Source organism: Elephas maximus, chromosome 11 (genome assembly GCF_024166365.1).
Source record: "Elephas maximus indicus isolate mEleMax1 chromosome 11, mEleMax1 primary haplotype, whole genome shotgun sequence".
NCBI classification, from domain to species: Eukaryota; Metazoa; Chordata; class Mammalia; order Proboscidea; family Elephantidae; genus Elephas; species Elephas maximus.
This window is the reverse complement of record NC_064829.1, coordinates 86,941,092-86,959,713: the sequence shown is the minus strand read 5'-3', so window position 1 is coordinate 86,959,713 and position 18,622 is coordinate 86,941,092. Positions and strand designations below refer to the sequence as shown.

The 18,622-nt window shown below is 42.5% G+C and overlaps 1 protein-coding gene across 1 annotated transcript in view; it reads right to left on the bottom strand.

The window, feature by feature from the left end:
- ADNP2 (ADNP homeobox 2) overlaps positions 1-15,568 on the bottom strand; it is a 38,625-nt gene extending 23,057 nt beyond the window's left edge. The window contains exon 1 of the mRNA XM_049902127.1: positions 15,460-15,568. The gene's annotated coding sequence lies outside the window, so the exon portion shown is untranslated. The remainder of the gene's footprint in view (positions 1-15,459) is intronic.
- Between the last annotated feature and the right edge of the window lie 3,054 nt (positions 15,569-18,622).

The window sequence follows — 18,622 nt, the reverse complement described above, 5'->3', positions numbered from 1 at the left end:
AGTGAGTGTGAAGTATTTATGAGCATCCAGTAGGAGATATTCAGAAAACCACTGGATATAAAAGTCACACCCTCTTCTCTTTCCAAGAAACCCTTCTGGCCCACTCTACACATTCTCTTCATAACCATTTAGTTTAGGTCCTCTTCTCTGTGCTGCCAATAGCACCTATTACAGTTATTATATTCCAGGTACTTGCCTCCCAAAGGCCTATAAACTGCTTAAGAACAGGGGCCGTGACTTACTCAATCTTGTATTCCTCATCCCCAGCACCTAGTATGTGTACATTCAGTGTGAATACTGAATTACAGTAAAAGGGGTGGCAGAATATATTAAACGGAATTCAAATTTTCAAGGAACAAGTTCTGAGTAATAACAGAATAAAAACTGTAGACATGACAACAGTACTGAGATCACTCTAATAAACTGACAAGCAAACCATGAGGCTAGAAAGAATAACTCATCCTTCATTTGGCCATTGAAGTCACCCAAGATAATGGCAAGGGGTCCCTGGGTGGCACAAACAGTTAAGTGCTCGACTACTAGCCAAAAGATTGGTGGTTTGAACCCACCCAGAGGTGCCTCAGAAGACAGGCCTGGTGATCTGCTTCCAAAAGGTCACTGCCTGGAAAACGCTATGATGCAGTTCTACTCTGCACATGGGGTCACTATGAGTCAGAATTGACCTGATGTCAACTAATAAGATAATGGCAGGAGCTGATGAGAAGGAAAAGTGACCACTGAAAGGCTTTGCTCCTAAACCAGAAAGTTAGTTGAATCCAGATTACCCCTACCCTCTCCAGGGCACAGGTTCTCAAAAAAATTATAGCACCAGACTAGGAGCAGCACCGGCAGCACAGGAGAACTTGTGAGAAATGTAAATCATCAGGTTCCACCTCAGACTTAAAGAATCGGAAGCCCTAGGCATGGGGCCCAGCAATCAGTGTTTTCCCAGTGATCCTGATGCACACTGAAGTCTGCGAACCGTCGCTTCAGATGATTTATGTTCTAAATTCTTCTAAAGCAAACACCCACAATTTCCCTAGCTTTACCTCCTTTCCTCCATTCTTGTGGTTCTCAAACTTTAGGGCGTGTCGAATCACTCAGAGGACTTATTTAAACACAGATAGTGCCCCCACCCTTTCTGATTCAGGAAGTGTGGGCTTGGTCCTGGGGTTGGCCCCAGAATTTGCATTTCCAACAAATTCCCAGGTGATGCTGAGTATCTGTTCCAAAAGGACCCATTGTTATCTTCAGGGTTATCTCCTCCACATGTGTCCTCGACCCCTGGTCTGCACAGCTCCCCTAAATTCTGCTTCACCACATTCTGTGTCCCAAAGACAACTTCACACACTCCTCTCTACAGCTTCTTCGTGCACGCTGCCAAGAAGCTCAGATCTCACCTCGCCTTGCTCCTGTGTTCCCTTCCAGCTACCATTCTACTCTACTGCCTTTCTCATCCAAATCTTCTCCCTCCTAAGACTGCACTCCAAGGAGAGGGACTGCCACAACCTTAGGATTGAGCCCAGTGCCTGACATGCAGTAAAACCCACTGCCGTCAGTCAATTCCGACTCATATTGACTCTATAGTAAGTACTCAGTAAATACCAGATGAATTAACAATGAATGAGGTCATACCTGTCCTGAGTCTGAATAGCTTTCTGCTTTATTTCCCTCCACTCACTAAGAAACAGCAGTGCTCAGGCAATTATCTATCCTAGTGGAGATCAGCCTGCTGAGGGACAAACATACAAATAAAATGAATTATAAATTTGCATTTTCAAAGGGGGAAAGCGAAACATGCAATGGGAGACTATAACAGAGGCAGCTTCTTTGGACTTGGGATCAAGGGAAGTCTTTTCAGAGAAAGTGATATTTAAATTGAATTTCCCTGTAGGGTTACAATCAGTACATCACCTAAATAAAAAATTACTATGGTAAATAGCTTTTCTATATACAATTAGAAATCATAATGAAAAAAGTTTTTTCCATTTTTAATTGTTTTCATTGAATTGTTTGGGTGTGACATGGGCAGAACCAACCACGAAACAAATTTCCGTGTTACCGTGTTCCAGAGTTGCAGTTCATACTTTGGCTCCAGTATATAATAGGAGCCCTGGGGGTTCAGTGGTTAAGAACTTGGCTGCTAACCAAAAGGTTGGCAGTTCAAATCCACCAGCTGCTCCTTGGAAACCTATGAGGCAGTTCTACTCTGTCCTATAGGGTTGCTATGAGTCAGAATCAACTTGACGGCAACAGGTTTGGTTTTGGGGCTGCAGGCAAGAAAGGATAACAACTGTGAAAGGACAGGTTTTTGGGGGGGTGCAGGTGATGGAAATATTCTGAGATTGTGGTGATGGATGCACAACTCTGTAAATTTATTTAAAACCTTTGAATTGTGGACTTGTAAAAAAAAGATTATGGAAGGAAAACCTAAGTACCTCTTGAAAGAGACGGGCTGAAGGTGACTAAAGAGATCTAAATGCAATGTGCAATTCTAAACTAGATCCTCTTACTATAAATGCCATTACTGGAACAACTTGTGAAACTATAATATGATGGGTGGATTAGATGGTAATAACGTATTTATTCATTTTCTGATTGTGATGGCTGTGTTGTGCATATGTAGAAGGTTCCTGTTTGTAGGAAATACACAACATTTGGGGTAACATGGCATTTTGGCAATTTATTCTCAAGTAGGAAAAAAGCCTTCTTTGCAAGGCACTAGCAACTTTTTTTAAAGCCCGTAACAGTTTCAAGATTCAAAAAAAAAATTTTTAAGCTAAAAAAGAAAAATCTAGTCAAATTAAAACGGCCAAAGATTTTGGTTACTTAACTCCATTACTAATTAAAGCTGCAGGTAAAATAATGTCACTTTTTTAGTATCAAAACGAAACTTTTAAAGACTGATAGCGTCCAGTGGTAGTGAGGGAAAGGAGCAAAAACGTAATTTCTACACATTTGGAGGGCAATTTGGCAGCATCTCCCAAGATTTTAAATGGCAATTTCTGTGATTCGGCAATTCCACTTTACACCCCTCCTTTGCATCCCCCCGCTTGCCCCACTTCCCAATTCCACCTCCCACATGGGCAGGCGGCTTAGTGACCCTCCTAAGACTTCCCATAGTAACCAGTTCATATTTCTTTTATTGCACTCACCTAACTATGTTGCAATTATCTGTTTATACATCTATTTCCCCATTAGACTGAACTTCTTCAGGACAAGAATCATGTTATCTTTGTATCTCTGGGGCCTATCAGAGAGCATCTGTAAAAAAAAAATCAAACCTGTTGCCGATGACTCAATTCCAACTCATAGCAACCCTACAGGACAGAGCAAAATGGCCCTATAGGGTTTCCAAGGAGTGGCTGGTGGATTTGAACTGTCGACCTTTTGGTTAGCAGTCTGAGCTCTTAACCACTGTGCCACTAGGGTTCCATCAAAGAGCACAGTACATACCAAATGCTCATTAAATGAATAAATGGTACAATATTAAATAAAACAAGTATCATAAGACATACAGAAAGTCCTATGGAGTTCAAAAGAGGGGACAGCTATGAAGGATTGGAGTTGGAGCCCGAGACATTCCAGGTGAGTAGATGACATCAAAAAACGTGGTATGTTGCTGGGACACTGGTTCTCCACAAGCAAAAGAATGAAATTAGATTCATACCTCACAACATATACCAAAATTAACTCAAAGACCTAAATGTAACAAAACTCTTGGAAGAAAACCTAGGGGTAAAGCTTCAGAACTTAAGTTTTGACAATGGATTCTTAGATATGCCACTAAAAACATGAGCAACAAAAGACAAAATAGATAAATTTGACTTCATTAAAACTGAAATCATCTGTGCAAAAGATTTTATCAAGAAAGTGAAGAGACAACTTATGAAATGAAAATATTCGGTAACTATATATCTGATAATGATTTAATATCTAAAATATATAAAGAACCCCTACAGCTCAACAACTAAATGACAAACAATCCAATCAAAAACTAGGCAAAGAACTTGGACAGACATTTCTCTCAAAAGATATACAAATGACTGACAAGCACATGAAAAGACAGAAGCTCAACATCAATGGGAAAATGCAAATCAAAACCACAATGAGTTACCTCTTCATCCCCACTAGGATGGCTATGATAAAAAAAGGTACAGCTGCTGTGGAAAAGTTCGGCAAGTCCTCAAAAAGTTAAACATAGAACTACCATATGACCCAGTAATCCCAATACTAGGTATCCAATGCCCAAAAGAACTGAAAGCAGGAATGCAAACTAAAACTCATATACCAGTGTTCAGGGCAGCACTACAGCATAACTCAGAGATATCCTGAGTTCAGATCCAGACCACCGCAATAAAGCAAATACTGCAATAAAGTGAGTCACACAAATTTTTTGGTTTGCCAGTGCACATAAAAGTTATGTTTACACTGTACTGTAGTCTATTAGGAGCCCTGGTGGAGCAGTGGTTAAGAGCTCAGGCGGCTAACCAAAAGGCTGGCAGTTAGAATTCACCAGCTGCTCCTTGGAAACACTATGGGGTAGTTCTACTGTGCCACACAGGATCGTTATGAGCTTGGTTTGGTAGTCTATTAAGTATGCAATAGCATTATGTCTATAAAAAAAAAGGTACATACTTTAATTAAAAAACACTTTATTGCTAAAAAAATGCTAAGTGTCATCTGAGCCTTCAGTGAGTCATAATCTTTTTGTTGATGGAGATTCTTGCCTTGATGTTGGTAGCTGCTGATCAGGGTGGTGGTGCTGAACGTTGGGGTAGCCATGGCAATTTCTTAAAAAAGACAGCAATGAGGAGCCCTAATACATGGCATGAACAATATACAAAACATTACTAACAATGCAGAAGAGAAACCAGGTAACTGGGAGCTCTTAAAAATCAAACACCTATGCTCATCCAAAGACCTCACCAAAAGAGTAAAAAGATTACCTACAGTCTGGGAAAAAGTTTTTAGCTAGGACATTTCCAATCAGCGTCTGATCTTTAAAATCTACATGATACTGCAAAAACTCAACTACAAAAAGACAAGTAACCCAATTAAAAAATGGGCAAAGGATATGAACAAACACTTCACTAAAGACATTCAGGTGGCTAACAGACACATGAGGAGATGCTCACAATCATTAGCCGTTAGAGAAATGCAAATCAAAACTACAATGAGATTCCATCTCACTCCAACGAGGCTGGCATTAATCCAAAAAACCCAAAATAATAAATGTTGGAGAGACTGTGGAGAGATTGGAACTCTTATACACTGCTGGTGGGAATTTCCAAAGTGGCTGTACCATTTTACATTCCCACCAGTACCAATAAAATGGTACTAGTAGGAATGTAAAATGGTACAACCACTTTGGAAATCAATTTGGTGCTTCCTTAAAAAACTAGAAATAGAACTACCAATCAATCCAGCAATCCCACTCCTTGGAATATATCCTAGAGAAATAAGAGCCTTTACACGAACAGATATATGCACACCCATGTTTACTGCAGCACTGTTTACAACAGCAAAAAGTTGGAAGCAACCAAGGTGCCCATCAACTGATGAATGGATAAATAAATTACGGTATATTCACACAATGGAATACTACGCATCCATAAAAAACAATGATGAATCTGTGAAATATTTCATAACATGGAGGAATCTGGAAAGCATTATGCTGAGTGAAATTATTCAGCTGCAGAAGGACAAATATCGTATAAGACCACCATTATAAGAACTCGAGAAATAGTTTAAACAGAGAAGAAAATATTCTTTGATGGTTACGAGAGGTGGGAGGGATGGAGGGAGGGAGGGAGAGAGGTTTTCACTAATTAGATAGTAGATAAGAACTATTTTAGGTGAAGGGAAAGACAACACACAATACAGGAGAGGTCATCAGCACAACTGGGCTAAACCAAAAGCAAAGAAGTTTCCTGAATAAACCGAATGCATTGAAGACCAGCATAGCAGGGGAGGGGGTTTGGGGACCACAGTTTCAGGGGACATCTAAGTCAACTGGTATAATAAAATCTATTAACAAAACATTCTGCATCCCACTTTGGAGAGTGGCGTCCGGGGTCTTAAATGCCAGCAAGCAGCCATCTAAAATGCATCAATTGGTCTCAACCCATCAGGAGCAAAAGAGAATGAAGAACTCCAAAGACACAGGGTAATTATGAGCCCAAGAGACAGAAAGGGACACATAAACCAGAGACTACATCAGCCTGAGAACAGAAGAACTAGATGGTGTCCGGTTACAACTAATGACTGCCCTGACAGGGAACACAACAAGGAACCCCTGAGGGAGCAAGGGAGCAGTGGGATGCAGACCCCAAGTTCTCGTAAAAAGACCAGACTTAATGGTCTGAGACTAGAATGACCCCCAGAGGTCATGGTCCCCAGGCCTTCTGTTAGCCCAAGACAGGAAACATTTCTAAAGCTAACTCTTCAGACAGGGATTGGACTAGACTATGGCACAGACAATGATATTGGTGAAGAATGAGCTTCTCAGATCAAGTAGACATATGAGACTATGTTGGCAACTCCTGTCTGAAGGGGAGATGAGAGGGTAGAGGGTCAGAAGCTGGCCGAATGGACACAAAAAGAAATAGAGGAGGGAAGGAGTGTGCTGTCTCATTAGGCGCAGAGAATTAGGAGTATATAGCAAGGTGTTTATAAATTTTTGTATGAGTCCAACTTGATTTGTAAACTTTCACTTAAAGCACAAAAAAATTAAAAAAAAAAAAGACAGCAATGTAGTTTGCTGCATCAATTGATTCTTCCTTTCACAATAGAATTCTCTGCAGCACACAATGATAATTAATAGCATTTTTCCCACAGTACAACTTTCAAAATTGGAGTCGACCCTCTCTAGCCCTGCTGCTGCTTTATCAACTAAGTTTATGTAATATTCTAAATCCTTTGTTGTCATTTCAACAGTGTTCACAGCATCTTCACCAGGAGTAGATTCTATCTCAAGAAACTACTTTCTTTGCTCATCCATTAGAAGCAACTCCTCATCTGTTAAAGTTTTATCATGAGATTTTAGCAATTCAGTCACACCTTCAGGCTCCACTTCTAATTCTAGTTCTCTTGCTACTTCCACCACATCTGCAGTTACTTCCTCCACTGAAGTCTTGAACCCCTCAAAGTCATCCATGAGGATTGAAAGCAGCTTCTTCCAAACTCACGTTAATGTTGCTATTTTGATCTCCTCCCATTAATCACAAATGTTCTTAAGGGCATCCAGAACGGTGAAACCTTTCCTGAAGGTTTTCAATTTATTTTGCCCAGGTCCACCACAGGAATCACTATATATGGCAACTATAGCCTTACGAAATATATTTCTCAAATAATAAGACTTGAAAGTTGAAATTACTCCTTTAACTGTGGATTGCCATAGATGTGTTAAAAAAAAAACAAAACCAAACCTATTGCAGTTGAGTCAATTCCGACTCATAGTGACCCTACAGGACAGAGTAGAACTGCCTCATAGGGTTTCCAAGGAGAGGCTGGTAAGTTTGAACTGCTGACCTTTTGGTTAGCAACCAAGCTCTTAACCACTGTGCCACTGGCATGAAAATAACATTAATCTCCTTGTACATCTCCATCAGAGCTCCTGGGTGACAAGGTGCATTGCCAGTGAGCAGTACTATTTTAAAAGGAATCTTCTTTTTCTGAGCAGTAGGTCTCAACAGTGGGCTTAAAATATTCAGTAAACCATGTTATAAACAGATGTACTGCCATCCAGGCTTTGTTGTTCCATTTATAGAGCACAAGCAGAGTAGATTTACCGTAATTCTCCAAGACCCCAGGATTTTCAGAGTGGGAAATGAACACTGGTTTCAACTTAAAGTCACCAGCTGCCACTAGTCCCTAACGAGAGAGTCAGCCTGCCCTCTGAAGCTCTGAACCCAGGCATTGACTTCCCCTCTCTAGCGATGGAAGTCCTACATGGCATCTCCCTCCAATATAAGGCTGTTCTGCCCACACCCAAAATTGTTAAGTGTAGCTATCTACCAGTTACCTTAGCCAGACCTTCTGGGTAACTTGCTGCAGCGTCTCCATCAGCACCTGCTACTTCACCTTGCAGTTTTTCTTTAAACCTCGTGAACCAAACCCTGGAAGCTTCAAACTTTTCTTCTTCAGCTTCCTCACCTCTCTCAGCTTTTACAGAATTGACGAGAGTTTGGGCCTTGCTTTGGATTAGGCTTTGCATTAGGCTTTGGATTAAGGGAATGTTGCGGCTGCTATGATCTTCTATCCAGACACTAAAACTTTCTCCGTATCAGCAATAAGGCTGTTCTGCTTTCTTATCATTTGTTGTTCACTGGAGTAGCACTTCTAATTTCCTTCAAGAACTTTTCCTTTGCATTCACAATTTGGCTAACTGTTTGGCACAAGAGGCCTACCTTTTTGGCCCATCTCAGCTTTCGACACGCCTTCCTCACTAAACTTAATCATTTCTAGCTTTTGATTTAAAGTGAGAGACAAGCGACTCTTCCATTAAAAGGTTATTAACTGGCCTAATTTCAATAATGTCATGTCTCAGGGAATAGGAGGCCCAAGGAGAGGGAGAGAGACGAGGGAAGGGCTGGGTCAGTGGAGCAGTTAGAACAGACACAACATTTACCGACTCCGTTTGCCGTGTTCTATGGGTGCAGTTCGTGGCAACCCAAAACAATTACAATAGTAACATCAAAGATCACTGATCACAGATGACCATAACAGATATAATAATAACGAAACAGTTTGAAATATTGAGTGAATTACCAAAATGTGACACAGAGACACGAAGTGAGCATGTACTGTTGGAAAAACGGTGCCGACAGACTTTCTCAATGCAGGGTTGCCACAAACCTTCAATTTGTTAAAAAAAAAAAAAAAACAATACCTGTGAAGAGCAGTAGTAAAGCAGAGCACAATAAAATGAGGCATGCAAAAAAAAAAACAACCTAAATGTCTGTCAACAGATGAATGGATGAACAAAGTGTGGTATATCCATACAATGAAATATTACATAGCCAAAAAAGAAAGTTCTGATACATGCTACAACATGGATGAACCTTGAAAACATCAGACTGGGTGAAATAAGTCAGTCACAAAAGAATATTGTATGATCCCACTTGCATGAAATTTATAGAATAGGGAGATGTATAGAGATCAAAGTTTCCAGTGGTTACCAGGGGTGATAGGGAAAGGAAAACGGGGAGTCACTCCCTAGGGGGCACTAAGTTTTTGTTAATAATGGCAAAAATTAAAAACAGATAGTTATGATTGCACAACATGATGAATGTAATCAATGTCACTGACTTGTACATAGTACGGTCTGTTGAGTTGGCAAATATTTTGTTATATATGTTTTTACCACAATTTTTTTTTTCTTTTTGGTTTTTTAAATGGTTGAGGTACAGAAAAGTCTGGTAACGTGTTTGTAAAAGGTAAGTTGCCTAGATATGGAAATAGTAAGAGATAAAACCAAAAAGATAAAGTGGAAGGAGGGAGAGGTGGGGACAGAAAGGGTTAACATGCAAGCGGGAGCAATCTGTCAGTGGGTAATAATAAAAAGAGAAGCCCTGGTAGCGCAGTGGTCAGCTGCTAACCAAAAGATCAGTGGTTGGAACCCACCCGCTGGTCTGCAATAGAAAGATGTGGCATTCTGCTTCCGTAAAGACTTACAGCCTTGGAAACCCTATGGGGACAGTTCTACTGTGTCCTATAGGGTTGCTATGGGTCGGAATCGACTCGTCAGCAATGGACAAAACTTTTGAGAAGCTGATTTGGAGTGGGTCAGTTTCCTTTCAAACAAGTTGCTGCCATTTGATTATCTGTGTGAAGAGTGTATCTCCGGCTCATCAAAGGGAGATTTAAGGATCATCAGCATTGAAGAACAAGGGATATAAAAACCGTAAGAAATAAAATAAATTAAAAAAAAAAAACAAAATGCACTGAAGTGGATTCTAAAACAAAACTTTACAGTCTAATGGAAGTGCTGTCAAGAATCTCATGGTGGCTTTCTAAAAACTAAGCACAAGGTCACTTGCAAGCCCAGACTGGTTCCTTTGGCTAGAACAAGGCTTAACCAAAATTTCTGTTAGATGCTTTTCACTCACTTGATCAGACTTGCTTTCATTAAGGAGGAACATCTCCTCCTTAATGTTCCACTATCCTCTCTATGCTTTGAGGTTCTTCTTTCCTCAAAGCTACCTACTGAATAGGATTGTCCAAGGAAAAGACCATCATTCACGTGTATCTTAAACAAGGAATCTAAATTTATTGCTTGCAAAGAATAGTCTCACCATACAGAGCAAGAGCTGGTATTATTATAGCATGAAAATACAGGGACTGGTGGGACTTTCAGAAGCAGGAGCATTTAAGGATTGGCTGACCTTCATCAACATGGTTACTGGAGGCTGTTGCGGACTGGCTGACTCTCAAAAAGGGGGTACTGAAATGAGGCTGTCAGTGACTAGAAAGTTTCAGTGGGTTCTGTGGTACTCCAGGCTGAGGACTAAGGCCAAGGAACTGTCAGTCTTTTTTCTCTTTCTTGAATGGGAGGACCTTTTTATTCTCAAATGTGAGCACACCCGTTCCCTCATTACTATGATTGTGATCCCCCCAAAAATGTACACAGATCCCTTAAAAAAGCCCCCCCCCTTTTTTTTTTTTTTAGCAATCTGCTTATGGCTTTAGAGAAACAAGATGAGGATAACAAAAAATAAAACACAGGTAAATTACAGAAATCCCATAACCTTAAAACAGTTCTCTCAAGATCCCCAGTCTACTGTTGCCAATCACTTTGGGGAAGAGAAGTAGGAAGGCTTTTACCATAATTTACCCATTCTAAAAGACACAGTATTTCCATACAAAATGCCCAGTGGACTAATCCGACTCATAGCTACTCTATAGCACAGAGCAGAACTGTCCCCAGAGTTTCCAAGGCTGTAATCTTTACAGAAGCAGACTGCCACCTTTCTCCCACAGAGTGGCTGGTGGGTTTGAACCACTGACCTTTTGGTTAGCAGCTGAGCACTTAACCACTGGACTACCAGGGATCTTCACTGGGAAATAAGTGGTCCTCCAATATTTTCATATTTATAGATCTTCTACAAATACTGTTCTCCATATATTCTTGTTATTGTTGTTAGGTGCTGTCAAGTCGGTTGCAACTCATAGATTGATTCAATCCACTGTCATGGATTGAACTGTGTCCCCAAAAACATATGTCAACTTGATTAGGCCATCATTCCCAGTACTGTGTGGTTGTCCTCCATTATGTGATTTTCCTATGTGTTGTAAATCATAATCTCTGCCTGTGGTTAAAGAGGATTAGGGTGGGATGTAACACCCTTGCTCAGATCACATCTCTGATCCAATGTAAAGGGAGTTTCCCTGGGGTGTGGCCTGCACCACCTTTTATCTTACAAGATGTAAAAGGAAAAGGAAGTAAGCGGCAGGGACCCCATACCACCAAGAAAGCAGCATCAAGAGCAGAACGCTCATCCTTTGGACCTAGGGTTCCTGAGTGGAGAAGCACCTAGCCCTGGGGAAGATTGGTGACAAGAACCTTCCCGCAGCGTCAACAGAGAAAGCCTTCCCCTGGAGCTGATGTCCTAAATTTGGACTTCTAGCCTACTAGACTGTGAGAAAATAAATTTCTCTGTTAAAGCCATCCACTATATTTCTGTTATAGCAGCACTAGATGACTAAGACAGTGACCCTATGACCCTATGTACAAGAGAACAAAACATTCCCCAGTCCTGTGCCATCCTTATAATCATTGTTATGTTTGAGCCCATCGTTGCAGCCACAGTGTCACACCATCTCGTTGAGGGTCTTCCTCTTTTCTGCTGAGCCTCTATTTTAACAAGCATGATGTCTTTCTCCAGGGACTGATCCCTCCTGATAGCGTGTCCAAAGTATGTGAGATGTAGTATGTCTCACATACTTCTTCCAAGACAGATTTGTTCGTTCCGGTTGGTCTTCTCCCAAGGCAGATTTGTTCATTCTTTTGGCAGTCCATGGTATATTCAATATCATTCACCAACACAATTCAAAGGTGTCAATTCTCCTTTTGTCTTCCTTATTCATCGTCCAGCTTTCGCATGCAGGTAAGCGACTGAAAACCCCATGGCTTAGGTCAGGCGCACTTTAGTCCTTAAAGTGACATCTTTGCTTTTCAACACTTTAAAGAGGTCTTTTGTAGGAGATGTGCCCAATGCAACGCATCTTTTGATGTATTCTTAGTGCCCAGTGAAATCTGTATTTTTCCCATTAGGAAAAGCAAGCTAATGCACCCAACACTGCTTTCATACCACACACTAACCCATCAACCTCAGTCCAAGATTAAACCTTTAATCTTAAGGTTTGTTGTAAACACAGGACTACTACAAAATTCCACTGATGTCCATGAGAAAATATTCTTTTTCAGAGGATTACTTAAAGGGTTGTGTCATGGACTGAATTATGTCCCCCCAAAATTGTGCATATCAATTCGGCTGGGCCATGATTCCCAGTATTGTATGGCTGTTCTCCATTTTGTGATTGTAATTTTATGTTAAAGAGGATTAGGGTGGGATTAGAACACCCTTACTAAGGTCACATCCCTGATCCAATGTAGAGGGAGTTTCCCTGAGGTGTGGTCTGCACCGCCTTTTACCTTCTAAGAGACAAAAGGAAAGAGAAGCAAGCAAAGAGTGAGGGACCTCATACCACCAAGAAAGCAGCACCAGGAGCAGAATGCATCCTTTGGACCCGGGGTCCCCACACCTGAGAAGCTCCTCAACCTACGGAAGATTGAGGACAAGGACCTTCCTCCAGAGCCAACAGAGAGAAAGCCTTCCACTGCAGCTCATGCCCTGAATCTGGACTTCTAGCCTACTTTACTGTGACGAAATAAACTTCTCTTTGTTAAAGCCATCCACTTGTGGTATTTCTATTACAGCAGCACTAGATGACTAAAGCAGGTTGCTTTTGTTGTTTTTGAGTATCGTGACCATTTCAAAATATTCTATTATGGAAAAAGTAAACTCCAAAAAATAAAGTCATTCGGGTAGTAAAAATATTTTTTAAGCCACAGAACTTTCTTTTTGAGTCCTGTGAAACCTAAATTCTAAAAGGATTTCACCCGAGAAGCAGCACAGCAAAATGGTTATCAGCAAGGATTCTGGTGTTATACTGCCTGGGTTCAAATGAGTTCCACCATGTGTTAGCTGTGTAATCTTGGGCAAGTTACTTAGTCTGGGCCTCAGGAAGAGTACCTGTCACCATCAAGTTGATTCTGACTCACAGCAACCCTACAGGGCTGAGTAGAACTGCCCCATAGGGTTTCCAAGGAGCAGCTGGTGAATTTGAACTGCTGACCTTCTGGTCTGCAGCCTGAGCTTTTAACCACTGTGCCACCAGGGATCCTTATGATCTACCTTATAAGACAGTTATAAGGATGAATGAGTTAATACACATTAAGCATGCAGAACATAGACACTATGAGTTTGCTATTAACTGCAAAAATCTAAATGAAATGTCCCAACTATTAGAATACAAGAGTTTTTCTTTTTTCTTTAAGTTACTTAAAGAACACATAACACGTGCTATACATGAAAGCAGGAATCAGCTTTGGGTTCAAATCACAAGTAGATCTCTCCCTAGTCACGTGACCTTCAACAGGTCAATATTTCAGTTTCCTCACACAACACCGTGCCTTGACTAAGAGGTCTGTGATAGTCAGAGGGTGGAAAACAGGGCAGGATGCTAGGATGCTAGGGATTTAGTCCTCAAAGTGACTGCAATCTTAAATTCACCAGCAGCACACTGCAAATGAGTTCAAATTAAAAAGGTATCTCAAACATCCCAGAATCTCTTCAGCTAAAAATCTTGCCATAATATTTAATTCCACCCTCATCCCCCATAACCAATCAATTCCTATCAGACACGGCCTAAATCGAGACCGCAAACTCTTAACATTTCTCAACTATATAAATGCAATGACGACCTCTTGTCATTCTTGTCCATCCTCCAAAATGGCACTGGTTCTCTTTCCCTTTCTAAGACCATTGGCTCGATGCTGTCTTCAGAACAGGGTCAACTATTCCCAAAATATAAAAGTGGATTCATAATATGGCCAGCTCTCCAGTAATATCTCTAAGTAGGTTACACACACACTGCTTGACCTCCAACCAAAGATGAACACGCACTTTTCACAAATCCCGTTTTTATTCCTCTCTCCCACAAATGCTCCCCACACCTTCAACTCCTACCCAGGCTCCAAGCTGTAATTACTTGATAAAACCTGTGTGTACCCTCTAACATTCTTAATTGTTCAATCTTCAGTGATACCCATATAGCACTTCAAAAATATTTGCTACAAAAACAAACAAACAAAAAAACTCGTTGAGGTCAGATGGATTCCGACTCATAGCGACCCTACAGGACAGACTAGAATTGCCCCATAGGGTTTCCAAGGAGCACCTGGTGGACTCGAACTGCTGACCTTCTGGTTAGCAGCCAAGCACTTAGCCACTGTGCCACCAGGGCTCCAAATATTTGCTATACCCGTAGCCATCGAATCGACTTCGACCCATAGCGACACTATAAGACAGAGTAGAACTGCCCCATTCGGTTTCCAAGGAGTGCCTGGTGGACTCGAACTGCCAACCTTTTGGTTAGCAGCCCTAGCTATTACCACTCCGCCACTAGGGTTTCCACAGCACTTGTTAACGTGCATCGCAATTTATCTGCTTTACCAGTCAGCTTCCGTCCCCAGACGCCCCCACCCCCAAGACAGACTATCCATTCCTCCAGGCTTCAGGGCCAGTGATTATCCATTCTATTCAGTTATGAGTTCTAATAGCGTTCAGGCAAGCCTCCTGCTCAAATAAAAAGAAAATACTTAAAACATCTAATGATTTATCATTCTGAAACTATGCAATATCTGAACTGACAGTTACTGTTTCTGACGTTCCAAAGCCAACAAACTGTTCATAGAAACTTTGTAAACAGAACCTATCTCAAGTCGACCAGCAATAGTAGATGAGAAGTAAAATGGTAACGTCAACACCTGCATCTCAATCACCTATCCACGTCAGAAGCTGGATGGCGAGGACAGGAATGTGCTATCGGCTGTTCCTGACGCAGAACTCTCCTTCTGGGGGCAGACTGCTGGGGGACCCGACTCCGGCCCACCTCTGCCGCCCCCGGCCCCCTGAGCGGTTCCCCCCCGAGCGGCTCCGGGACACCGGCCACCCGGCCGCAGGTGCTGCCCCGGAGCCCCGAACGCGTCGCCGCCCCGCAGCGCGCACGCCGGGGGCCGGGGGCAAGTGACGCGGCGGGGGGACCGGGCGCGAGCCGCGGAGAACGCCCCAGGACCCGGGCGGGGAACGGGCCGGGCGTGGCCGCGCGCGGGAAGACGCCTCAGAAACTTTCCGCGTGAGAGCCTGGCCTCAGACGCTGCAACTGCCTTACCTCGCTGGCGCGAGCCTCCTTGTCCCGCCGCTCCACCGGTGCCGCCCGCGCCGCCCGATCCGCGACCCCCACCTCAGCGCGAGCCCCTCCCCGGCGGCGACCCCATCCCTCCTCCCAGCAGCCAGAAAGAGAAAATGGCGCTCGATCTGCCTCCGGAAGTGACGTGAGCCCTCATTTGCATGCCGGAGCAGCCAGCCAATGGGAGTAGAGTTTGCATTGGGACCCCTGGGCACATGCACACATAAACCTTGGGCCCCTGGTCAAAACTGGCCTGGAGGGCCTTAAGAGGGAATGGGAGGAGCCCTTCTGGGCCCCGCCCCTGGACCACCCCCAACGCAAGGGCACTTTCCTGCAGCATCTGTTCCAACTCTCGTGAGAGTTTGAGTTGATGATGACATCATTGAGGGGGTGGGTAGATGGTGTCTTCAATCATGTGACCCATCACGTGGACTAGCCAGAGCTTTGACTTATTTGCATGGAATGGGGTGGAGCCAGTGGTAGCAGCAGGCATGGTAGCCCCGCCCACTTTTGAGAGCCAATAGGAGAAAGGCTGTGGAGCGAGCCTTCCTGCCATTGGAAGGCAGACCTTCTGATGTCAGAACTTTGACAACGTGCCCAGGACTGACTTTAGGGTGAGCTGGCCAGGTGGGTATCCTGACCTCATAATTCTCATGTCACACCTTTTCTTGAAAATTCTGTTTTTTTAAGCTAGGTGTTTTGTAGGGAGAGGGTTAACGGCATACATTCCTACAAACTCTTAAGTGACCCAAAAGTTCGGTTCTGCCAGATTTTTTTTTAATGCCAAGCAATAATAATGTATTTCTCAAAATGAGTGAAAAGATGGAGTAGGAGCTCTCAGAATGGTTTGGCCCTTCATCGTCGCGTGCTTGGACGTGAAGCTATGCAGACAGAAGCAAGGCGTGAAGACAGCACCCGCCCTCAGGTGGCTTACAGTTCCTGGGAGGTGAGGGTGCGCACAACGCCTGTCTTCAAAATGCTCTGCAGTCAGCCTTTCATTGGGTCCTCATTCCATTCATGGTCCTTGATGACTATCCCAGGCCGTTCCCACTTTATTGACGCTCCTAGGCAATGCATACCCTGCCTAATTTTCCTTTTCAGCAGAAGACCGTTGTCTTCATCAAGAAAAGCCAAGATCTTCTCCCCACATGCATGAGGTCCTCTCCATGCCTCATCCCACTTATCACATTTCTTAAACAGTCACTGTATCCTCTCCATCTCCCTTCCACTCCTCACCCCACCTCCAATTCTGCAGAAACTCTGTGGTCTCAGGTGACCCAAGAACAGATTTTAGTCCTTATCTTTCATTTGTAACCAGTGACCACCCTTTCCTGAATCTCTGCACTCCTTGAACCCCCCCCAACACACACATGTTCTTTAATCTCCTTCAACCTCCGTACTTGTTCCCTCTCCTACATCATCAGTTTCTCTTCCTCAGTCCACTCCCTAAATGCTGATGCTCTCCGGGAATTCTGTCCACTTTCACTCATTTATCCAACAAATGTCTATTACCCACCTCCCGTTGACCAGGCACTGTACTAGCTACAGGAAGTCCAGTGTTTTTTACTATTATATATTTTCTCTGTTGTTAATCTCTACAGCATATTCTAATCCCATTATTTCAATAGCTGATGGATTCCAAATCAATCTCTCACCTCTTTCCTAAATTTTGGTCTTGTTTTTCTGGTTGCCAGTTGGACAGCTCCACCTGAGTGTCCCACAAATAGCTTATATTCAAAACATTCAAAACTGAGCTCATCGACTCCCCCGCCATAGTTTCTCCTATAATGAGCTATACACTTTCCTATCCTCCGTTTTTCCCATCTCTAATTCTCTAATTTTACAAGCTAAATATTTCTCAAATCTGTTCCCTAATCTTCAGCCCTACTACCAGTGTTCACATTCAGGTCCTCTTCATCTCTTGCCAGTAATATTGCCCCAGCCTCCTAACTTCTCTTCACTCTGGAGCATTCTCCAATCAGCCATTTTAGTGTTGCATCTAAAAGCAAATCTGACCATGTCATCCTCTTCTTAAGACCCTTCAACCGTCTGAAACTCCCTCTAGTATCAAGCCCAATCTGTCAGCATGGCACACAAGGCTCTCCAATATTGCAAAGCCCCCAGCCCCATCTCCTGCTTCCTACAAACACCATACAGGGTATGTTCATGGAATTTTTTCCCTCCTCACTACCTGAACTCATTTCTGCTCTACCACCATTTAACGTTGAGCTCTGCTGGCCTCTCTCCCAGGAAGAGCTCCCTGACCAACACACACACACACAAACATGACAAGGTATGGAATGTACTTCTCCTGGGTATTCCCAGAACATTCTATGTGTGTCTCTATCACTGCACTCACCATATTGTTTTATCTTTATCTGCTAATATGTTAGAAGCCCTGGTGGTGCAGTGGTTAAGAATTCAACTGCTAACCAAAAGGTCAGCAGTTCAAATCCACAGTATACCAGCTGCTCCCTGGAAACCCTATGGGGCAGTTCTACTCTGTCCTATAGGGTCACTATGAGTCATAATCAACTCAATGGCAACAAGTTTGTTTTGGTTTGCTAATATGTCTCTCTCAGTGAATGCCTTACCAACAGAGACCCTTTCTGATTCATTGTTGTCTTCCTGATGCGTAGGGTTTCTAAAAATAAATTCTTATTTTGAATAAATAGAAATAATAAAATATAAATGTAATAAAATTTTAATAAATGTTGAATGAATGGGTTTTTTATCCAATAGCTCATGAAAAATTTTGAACATACAGAAAAGTTGAAAAATTGTACAGTGAATACCATCAAGTAGATCTTATGATTAACATTTAGTTTTATTTGGTTTATCACATACCATTCCCATTACTCGTCTCTCAATACATCTTTATTTTTTTTATGCATTCAAAGAAAATTGCAGACATCAGTACACTTTATTCCTAACTATACTTCAGCATGGTTATCTAATGAATGGAGTTTAGAACTACCATTAACAGCTTTAATATTGAAAGAACAATCCCTCCCCCAAAGAAGGAATGAGCGAGATGACCTAGTGGGGATCATCAAGACTATTTTCAAAGACTCAGAAAGTATGGCAGGATTGTCATCAAATCATTCAGAAACAAGTTAGACCTAGGGGTCATCTAACATGCATG